Source organism: Rhineura floridana, chromosome 6 (assembly GCF_030035675.1).
Source record: "Rhineura floridana isolate rRhiFlo1 chromosome 6, rRhiFlo1.hap2, whole genome shotgun sequence".
NCBI lineage: Eukaryota > Metazoa > Chordata > Lepidosauria > Squamata > Rhineuridae > Rhineura > Rhineura floridana.
The window spans coordinates 111963483-111974059 of record NC_084485.1 but is presented as its reverse complement, the minus strand read 5'-3'; the positions used below and the strand labels follow the sequence as shown (position 1 = coordinate 111974059).

The window sequence follows — 10577 nt, the reverse complement described above, 5'->3', positions numbered from 1 at the left end:
TGCACACCCAATAATCTTGGTCTTGCTGCCATAGTCATATAATAAGAGTCTGATAGGGATTTCTTTCATCACAGATATTTTCTTGCCATCAATTCTGAATGTATTACTGAAATGTTGTAAAGTTGTATCTCTGTTCCTCTTTTTTACAGAATGCACTAACACATCTCTTGAGAGTTTTTCCATTGTCACATATCTGGAATTTATTCTATAAACTTTCTCTATTTCAAGTTCCATCAAATCCTTCCAATCCAGGAATTTTTTCGAGTCGTTGATATCTTTATCTCTAATCTCTTCACCAATTCCTTCAGGGACAGCGCTGAATTCCAAACAGTAATATTTGTCTTTAGGATCCATCACAACCATAAAATCCAAATCCTTTTCCAGGTCCATATTTGATAAATCTATTCCAATCTCCAGGGCTTGAACCTTCCCTTTGATCTTTCTTACATCTTCTTTTTCTTGTCCAGTTATAGAATCCTGAATTTCTTTCAGCTCCTGTCTCATTTTGCCAAATCCAATTTTCATCTCTTGTCTGTTCTGTCCCAGCTCTTGTTTCGTTAGCTTAATCTCATTCATTATTTTCTGAAACATATTTAGAGAGAGAACCCCTTCCTGAACATCCAGGGTCTCAGCCACCTTCTTGATTGTCATTCTTAAAACCAAAAGAACAAAACCCCTTCAATTCCAATATAGTCACTATTCTCAAGCAAAGAACAGTTTATTTCTTTTTCCAGTCACAAATGAGTTAATCTTCCAAGCCAGATGACATCACCCTCTAGACAGCACGAACTGCCTTATCTCTTATATGTCCAAAACAAATTTAGTTCACAGCGTCCAAATGATTAGTGGCATAAGGAATAAGCAGATTCGCCAAAAAAAAAAGTAGACCAGAAAAAATAGTCCCAGACATATAATGCTCAAATATCAGATAAATCAAATTTTCTCTTCAAATTAGATGCCTCTCATCCGTTTATATCTTTAAAATGCTCAGTTCCATGCCAGCTTTTTGGAATAAAAGACAAAGATAGGCTATTTCGATTTTCTTCCTCCTTAATTCCGTATGTAAAAGAGAAAGTTATAACTCACCCAGGGCTTCTTTGTTGCTGACTCTTTGACAAATCTCTTTTGCAGTAACGATAACAAAATGATGATAATAGACAGGAGGATGCTTGCCTGTTAATTTCCGTTTTTCTTTGAAGAAAAAAAAAAGTCTCGCTTAATCAGTTAGAGCCTGTTTGTAATCCCTGGCTCCGTCCGACGCTGTTGGCTACCTTCCTTCATAGGCGATTCCAATGAATTCCAGTCCAACAAACAAAACGAAGCTTTCTGTGGATAATCTCTTCGTTTCTCCCTTGCCTGGGAGAAAATTTTTTCCAGTCAAGAAATCTTCTGACTGGTTTTATAACTGAAAAAGCTTCCTCTGAGACGGGATCTCGTCTCAAAGGCTTCACAGGCGGAGTGATTCCTCCTGGGAAGTCCAAGATTCGATAGATCTTTTACAAACTCAAGAAGCTGTCATATTGAGTTAGACCCTTGGTCCATCTAGTTCAATATTGCCTATAACACTGAGGGTCCATTTACACTCTACATTTAAAGCAGTATTATACCAACAGTCATGGTTTTCCCCAAAGAGTTTTTAGGAGACCCATATTCCCTTCACAGAACTACATTTCTCAGAGTGGTTTGACAATCAGTCCATCTTCCCAGGGAACTCTGGGAATTGTAACTCTGGGAGGGGAATCAGAGTCTCCTAATGACTCTCAGCACCCTTAACCAACTAGACTTCCCAGGATTCTTTGGGGGAAACCAAGACTATTTAAAGTGACGTGATACTGCTTTACACAGATAATACAGATAGGGCCTGACTGGTAGATCTCCTAGTCTTACCTGGAGATGCCAGGGATTGAATTTGGCACCTTCTACATACAAGGCAGATGCCATACAACTGAACTACAGTCCTTCCCCAGCTACGACTGGCTCTGCCTCAGTGCAGGTTAGGATAAAAATCAGATTGCAAGCAGCCAATGCACAAATTAGCTTTATAATTTGTATATGTATATTTATTTATTTATTTTATTATACTTGTATACCGCCCCATAGCTGAAGCTCTCTGGGCAGTTTACAGTAACTAAAAACATTAAAACAAATACAATTTAAAACAGATCTTATAAAAACAATTTAAAACACAATTTAAAAATGTAAACAGTATAAAACACATGCTAAAATGCCTGGGAGAAGAGGAAAGTTTTGACCTGGTGCCGAAAAGATAACAGTGTTGGCACCAGGCGCACCTCGTCAGGGAAATCATTCCAAGATTTGGGGGCCACCACTGAGAAGGCCCTCTCCCTTGTTGCCAGACTCCCAGCTTCCCTTTGATCCTGAACGTAGTGTATGGGTGGGTTTGTATTGGGAGAGGCGTTCCATCAGGTATTGTGGTCCCAAGCCATGTAAGGCTTTATAGGTCAAAACCAGCACCTTGAATCGAGCTCTGAAACAAACAGGCAGCCAGTGCAAGCGGGCCAGAATTGGTTTTATATGTTTGGACTGTCTGGTCCCTGTTACCAATCTGGCCGCTGCATTTTTCACAAGCTGCAGTTTCCGAACTGTCTTCAAAGGCAGCCCCATGTAGAGTGCATTGCAGTAATCTAATTTGGAGGTTACCAGAGCATTATTTTACACTCTTTATATTTTGTATGTATATTTTCTCACCCTTGAGAGTGTTTGCCTGGCTGGAATGTTTCCGTGAACTCTGATAATACTCTGGATGGAGTAGAGTGAAACTAGCCTACTGTAGAAAGGTAAAACACACTGATATCACCTTTAGTGAGAAAATATTTAGTGTTAGAAATTTAACAAGATATTAATGCCATAGATGGTAGAATATTTAATACTGTAGATTATGAAACATTAATTGTAGCATTCTGTGTATGGGACTACATAGGCGGACACTTTTCATAAAAATAGAATTTGATATTCTTTTGTACTATTTTCAGAAAAAGGTGCATATTAGAAGGGCTTGCTGAGATCCAGTTTTGTTAAATGACTGAAATTAATGATGTAAGACATACTCCATTTTCTCTATGAAGTCATTTATTTTGAAAGCCCTCAGTTGTATTTTTGCATCTCTTTCATTTTATTTATGAACACACTCACCCCCTATACCTTCAGAGATTTTTCAAGAAATGAAATGGCTAATGTCGTTTCTTCCATGTTTACTTATTAGCAGAACCTAATCAACATGTGATATATCTGTATGGGCCCAATTGTCCTGTAAGATGTTTCCCCTCTGGGGGAAAAAACCAGAGTGCCTTTTGAATGAGAAACTGGTTGTAATTTAGCACACAGGCAAGGTTGCTTAATTCCCATCATTCAGACTCATTTGTCTCACACAGGAATTGGGAATCTCAGGCCCAGGGCTGGATGTGGCTGACCAGTCCTCTCGATCTAGCCCTCATGACTCTCCCCAGGCCACCTCCCTTCCCTAGCCACACCTCCTGTTCCCAAGGCACATCCTTCACCAGGCCTGCTACTCACTCTTGAGAGCGTTTGCCTGGCTGGGATGTTTACTTGAACTCTGATAATATTCTGGATGAGTATAGTGAGACGTGTGTAGAAACTAGCCTATTGTACAAAGGAAAACATGCATGTGTTGCTTTTCCCACTTCTTCTCTAGGTCTGTCCAACAACGACATGTGGTCCCTGGGAGACTGCCAAGAACGGGATATGGTCCTCAAGCTGAAAGTTTCTCCAGCACTCAGTTAGCATTATGTGCAAACACAGCCACCCATAGTCATGGTCTAACTTAACTCAGGTCCAAATAGAGTTGTTCTACCACAGCCTAGTACAGTGAAGTGGAGCTATTATATCTCATTACTCTCACCTCCAGTATTGTCAGCAATGACTGGCAGCAGCTGGCAGTCAAGAAGATGTTTTTCCTGGTCCTGTTTGGATTTTTAAAAATATCTCTCTATCTATTCAGAATTGAACCTGTGATACAGAATGTGAACCTTCCCCAACCTGGTGACTATAACTCACATCAGCTGTCACAGATCTCCTTGGAGTCTGCCAAAGAGCTTCCTTCCTCCAAGATCAAAGTTAGAACTTAAGTGCCTTCTAGAAATGAATCAAGACCTTTTTTTAGGTGTGCACCTAAGATTTTGTAAGTGCACCTTAATGCGTGACTGAAACAGACACAATTTTTTGCAACACGTGTATGCTGCCATTGAATTAGTCACAGGAATGGGTAGTGGATTTTTTTTTTTTTTACTGAAGTCCTGTGTGCACTTTTTTTGGCAGTAAGATCCCCTGGAATCAGTGGGACTGACTTACCAGTAAACGTTTTTACAGATAAGGCAACAATGTTGTTATATTTCATATTCATATGTGCAACCATACATGTATGACCAACATTTTGCCCTTCCTGTTTTGTAATCCATGTTAAGGTCCTATGTAGTTGAAAATAAATTCAAGGCCTTGCTACAGAGAGGTACTTGGTATCTCAAAACTGCTTCAAAGGTGGCACAGCCCAAGGTGATTGGAGGCCAGCCACTTATTAGAATCTCTCCAGTGATTATTTACAATATTGTAGTCTTCTGTGGCAGCTGAAAGGCAATGGCCACCATATGTCAAATACACGTGCACACACTCACATACATAACTTATTTCAGGGAAGAATCTCTGCAGCCAGTGCAACTATTCTGAAGTAATTGATCTGGAAATTAGAACCTGAGAGAATCCAGCCCCACGGGGGTTGAAGTGGAATGGAGAGGAGATGAAGGCAAAAGCACAGCTCTCCCACAGTGACCCTTACATGCGGTTGATGAACGAGGGCATCAATCTGTGCCATCTATTCTGAATTATACAGAAACTGTGAGTGAATTAAAAGAGAAGGTCAAATGAAAAAAACATTTAATCCTACTGGGCCATATCCTGTCATTGTTGAGTGCATGAACTCCTACTGACTCCTGGTACTTTATATGCAAAAAGACGATATTTAGTCTTTACAATTCTCACACACATTCTCTCTTTTTAAGGGTTAAGTTTTCTGTTAATATACTTGTTGAGGAGAAAGCAAGAAAGATCATTTCCAACTTCCTTGAGATTTAGGAGACAAAATACAAATAGTGTCTCTTTCATCATAATTACACACTAGCTCAACGGTTCTGAAACATTCTAAAGATATCAGTAACAATATAAAGATGTCACTAACAGTAGCTTTCTTTTATGTTGAGGAACAGATAAAGAGATGAAGCTTGGCAGCCTTTGCAACAAACCTACAAATATAAAAGACAGACAAAACAGAGATTTAGCAACTACCTCGAGACTGTTTTTAGAGAGATAAGTTTCAGGCATTAGTCAGGGACCTTGAAGGCCTCCCAACTTTTCCATGAGGCACCCCTTGTCTCACAGAGGCCTCATCCTGATTAGAAGGAAGTCAGGCATGCATAAAGAGCAGAGAGACCAGCATATCAGCATGTTATTCATAGTTATGCTTTTTCCCAAGCATTATTACAGTTATATGGCTTTCGCCACTTTTATCACTTTCCTCAGATTCTCTTTTGAAAGTGCATTCATACCTCTGGGGGGGGGGATGGTAAGGTATTTTTAAACAACTGTCTCTCTCCTTTTAATCCTAAGAGCTTCTTCAAAATTCATCTAACAAATGCAACACAGAGGGAGAATATTGAAATCTCCAGATGTTCCCTTTCACTCTTGTCTCATCTATATTATTACAAAAACTTTGTATAGCATTTGGGCATTTTCTATGCTATGCAGCCTTTTAGTTCAACATTTCAGGCATCAATGGCTATAAAGATGCATTTTGTTTTTCTATGACATTTTAAATATTTATTTATTTATTATTTATTTATGAGATTTATATCCCGCCCTTTTTCCCAGTAGCAGCCCAGGGCGGCAAACAGAAGCTTTTCATGTTCGAACTGGGGTTTCAGAATAAGAGAAAATGTCATACTTAATTATTGCAATGTTTGGAAAGAAGTATGACTCCCTCCCTGTGTTTTAACATGCTTGGTCTTGTCCAACAGGTGAATGCTGGGCTTGAAAACTTAAGCAAGCTTAGATTCAAATCTTTAATCAACCAGAGTACCCTTGCTTGCTTCCAGCCTGTGTCTATCAATCATGTATACCTTTAATGTGCAAACACAGTCCCCCACTACCACAAATTACGTACCGGAGTCTCCTGCTTTTGGGGAAATCTCAAGGATCAGCACACCTGGAGTGCAATAGATGATCCTCACCCTGGGAAAATCAACTTCATGATCATGATATTTCCCCTGCCAAGTAAGTATGACCAAAACAGAATAAGAAGGATAAATAAGAATAAAAAAACACTCCTTGATATAGAAGAACTATCTTTTTTAATACTATTTGTTAACTGGGTGGGATGCGGGAAGAGATCCAGAGGCATTTAATCTGCTTTGTTAAATATAGCAGTTGCCTAAATATATGTATGAAATGTTGAGACTGATACTTGTGTATACATCCATATACTTGTGACTTTCACTGCTACTTATGAGTACAGATATCTTATTAGGAAATATATATTAGGGTTGCCAGGTTCAGGGCCTGAGACTGATCCTGTATCTTTAGGAGAAGAGAGTCAGCCAAGTGCAGGTGTTCTTGCAACATTGTAATGGGAAAAACCACAAGGTGGAATTCTCCCTTCCGCCTGCCCAATTTTTAAAGATACAGAAGACCTCTTGGTTGCCAGGCCCGGCCTCCAAGAGATCTTCTGTATCTTTAAAAGTTGTGCAGGGGGAAGGGAGAATTCCACCTTGTGGTTTTTCCCATTACAATGTTGCAAGAACACCTGCACTTGGCTGACTCTCTTCTCCTAAAGATACAGGATCAGTCTCAGGCCCTGAACCTGGCAACCCTAAATTACATACATTCATACATACAAAGGTAATAACCTTTGGTGGAATATTCACCAGGAAGAGTCAAAGGCTGTACCTTTGTCCTATCAACAGTTCTTTGGGACTGTTTGGGACTGTGGAGGGACAGGGCAGGGCGGCAATGAGGTTGGGGTTCCATCCAGTGAAGCCAATTCAGTGCTGCTGACCTTGTTTCAACCCTGACCTTCCCCCCATGCACCATCTTGGTAAGCAGCAATGATGGTGCTTTCATGTCACCATCCTCACCTTACCAGCCACTCCTGTTTACATAACTTATATACCATTTCATATAAAAAAATCTCTCAGCAGATGACACAAATTGGAAGGATAAAATAGAGAGGTGGAAAACCACATATGCCATCTTTTGCTCCTTGGAGGAAAGGTAGGATAGAAATGTAATAATAAATAAATAAAACACAAGCTTTAGAAAAGCACTAACTTTATATTACTTAACAAGTTCCTTAAAATGTGATCCTGTGCACACTGACCTGGGAGTAAGTCCTGTTGAACTCAGTGGGGCTTCCTTCTGAATAGTCATGCATAGGACTGCACTGCAAATGACTTTGAATTCTTTCCCAAACTAAACCTTGGTAGGGCTTCTAGTTTTGCAAATAAACAGTAAGCCCAAATCTCCTTGTTGCCATTTTGTGAAATGTGAATCTCAACTTTGATTTAACATTTGTTAATATGTAATATAACACTTTCTGGCACTTGCTCCTATTTGTTAAAGATGTTGGGTGCTATCCAATCCTTACTGCATTTAGATATCTCTAGAATACTTCTTTTATACATATATGGGTCCTTGTATATGTTTAGATGGCTAAATGGCAATTCAAAGTCTAGATCTGGCTTCCCAAACAATTTTATTTGGCCCTTGATGGCCCTAACACATTTTAATTGAAATGTAGTAAAATGTTTTGCTTATAAGAGATAAAATGTTTTTCGGGTTTATGAATTAAAGATAGTGCACACTTTAATATAAATCTTTCTTTGGACATTGAATGTACTTTGGGTGATATCCAATGCTAATTATATGCAAAGCAGAACTATTGACACCAATGGACTTAAGTTATGAGAATGTCTATGACTCAGTTGGATATGACCCTATGAGTATATGTGTTCCATAATTATGTACACTTTACTGTTAGATAGCACAATTATGTCATGGAGTTGGATAATTAGTAGAAGACATCAGTTTGTGAGGCAAGATATACTTCCAGCCTTAGACCACTATCTGACCGTGCCTGCCAGCCATTAGACTTCTTCTATGCAATGATTTCCACATAGAAATCTGCTTTATAATAAAACAAAACATGTTTTCAACCAGTATAACAGCCTGCAGCATTTGACAATTTCCCAGTGCCCATTACTCAGATGGCTTTGCTCTGAGGTTTATACAACCTGGTTTCAGCAATGAGGATACGTTTATTCCTATTGAACACATGGACAATGGTGAACTCAGGTGGATGACAAATGCCCTTTTATTTCACACTTCAGACTTCCTCACAGTGAGCTGTTACAAAAGCCCTTGTCAGTTCTGAACAGAGGAAGAGTTTCATAACGTCGGAACAACGGCCACATACTCTCATTGTCTAGTATCAGCGTAGCGACACTACACTGTCACACAACCTCTTTTACAATAGGTAATTCATTGTCCGTTTCCTCACTCTCTAAAGCTGCCAAATTGAGCAGCAATTTGGAAACACATGCATGCCCTGATGACATCACTATTATCGGCAGGCTAGATGAAGAACTGCTGTTTCTTATTTAAGCAATCTGCATTGTTCAAGCAACTTGTATTATTCAAGCAATCTGGTCTCCCAGGGCCAGACTGAGAACTGTTAGTGTCTATAGCCACATTCAGAATGTATTGTGTTTTCCAGTGCAGGGTCTCTTCAGTCAGTGGCTTGGTCTACAAGAGCAGCAGATCCTGTGCCTGCCAAACACCTCTATACTGCTTTGTACCAAAATGCTTGAGCACAGGCCGCTCACATCCACACCATACATTTAAAGTACATCTAAAGCACATTTCAAGCACATAGCTTCCTTCAAAGAATCCTGGGAATCAAACTTTACCACTGGCAGAGCTACAATTCCCAGCACCCTTAACAAACTATAGTTTCTGGGATTCTTTGGTGGAAAGCCATGTGCTTTAAATGTATGGTGTAGCTGTGACCTCAGTCAGGCTCAGTGTCAGCACCAGGTACTTCAGGCAGCTATTGGGCTTCAGAAGCTTGGCAAGGCTCACCAGCAACGACGCCTGCCCAAGGACACCCTGTGCCAAATGGAAAACATTGAGAAACTGCCATTTCAAATTTCCCTCTCCCTCAGTGAGGCCACTTTTCCCTACCATTGCCATTTCTTCTCCTCCTCCCTACCATTGCTACCACCTGCTTTTCTACCAGACAGCGCCCTTAAGCAAAACAGGTGGAGGCAGGTGCTGTTCACTCTACCTATCTCTGCTGTCATTCACTTGCTCTCCCTTTCTAGGCCAAAAGGATAGAGCAGGTGAGCAAGCAGGTGACCACAGTGAGGAAAAGCAGCAGGTACTGGGGGTTCTTGATGGTAGGTCTCCAATAGGGTTGTCAGGCTCAGGGCCTGAGATCGATCATACCATATTTGAACATGCAATCATGTTTCTCACAGGAAAAAAGATGCTCACACTATCGTCTTTGAACTGAGATCAAAGACGATAGTGTGAGCATCTTTTTCCCTGTGAGTGTAAGACTGCCATCTTGTGAACCAGAGATACTGCATTTTTTTTGCCACTGCTATGATATTTTTACATTTTCTTGTCTGTTTTTCTGTTTCACGCACCCACTACACAGGAGAGGCAAGTGAGCCAAAACTCAGGCCAGGACCTGGTGTAGCCCTCACTTTTTGGCTCACACTAGTTGTCTTTGATCCCAATTCATGATTGCATGTTCAAATATGGTTGCCAGGCCCGGCCTCCAAGAGGTCTTCTGTATCTTTAAAAGTTGTGCAGGAGGAAGGGAGAATTCCACCTTGTGTTTTTTCCCATTACAGCGCTGCAAGAACACCTGCACTTGGCTGACTTTCTCTTCTCCTAAAGATACAGGATCAGTCTCAGGCCCTGAGCCTGGCAACCCTGCTATTGACAAAACAAAAAACAAAACCACATACCCCATTAATATACTCATCTAGTTAGGGAAGGGAAGGCATCCTAAGTGAGAATCCAAGTCAGAGTTGAAGAATACTCTCCACAATCTTTAAAAATGCATTATGTATATTTAAAAAGGCTAATCTTTTCTCCTTCCCTACCTGGTGCCAGGATGGACCTGGCATTGAAAGCATTTTTGCTATTAGTAGACAGTGGGGACTCAGTTTTAAAAAAGCCATGAGAAAGCAATGATTCTGATTAAGTAAATTCCACTGAACTCTTTCTAGTAAGCATTATTCAGGTCATGAATGCTAATTTGTCCTGCAGGGGGCTGTGGGTAATTACCCAGAAAAACTATCAGCTTTATTGAGTTGCTACAAAATAGTATTACTGAATGGTATGCACTTTAAAGGAAGACAACCTTGATGTGAGACATAGTACGAAAGGAGAGGCTTTTTAAAAAAAATAAAATTAAAAGACTTTACAAGGCAAACCCAAATGAAAATAAGTGACCTTTTACTTCAGAAAAAAGAGAACTATAC

The 10577-nt window shown here is 40.1% G+C and overlaps 1 non-coding gene across 1 annotated transcript; it reads right to left on the bottom strand.

The window, feature by feature from the left end:
- Positions 1-6149: 6149 nt before the first annotated feature.
- On the bottom strand, positions 6150-6308 carry LOC133388183 (U1 spliceosomal RNA). Its single transcript, XR_009763675.1, has one exon. It is a non-coding gene; the product is annotated as a U1 spliceosomal RNA (small nuclear RNA).
- Positions 6309-10577: the final 4269 nt, after the last annotated feature.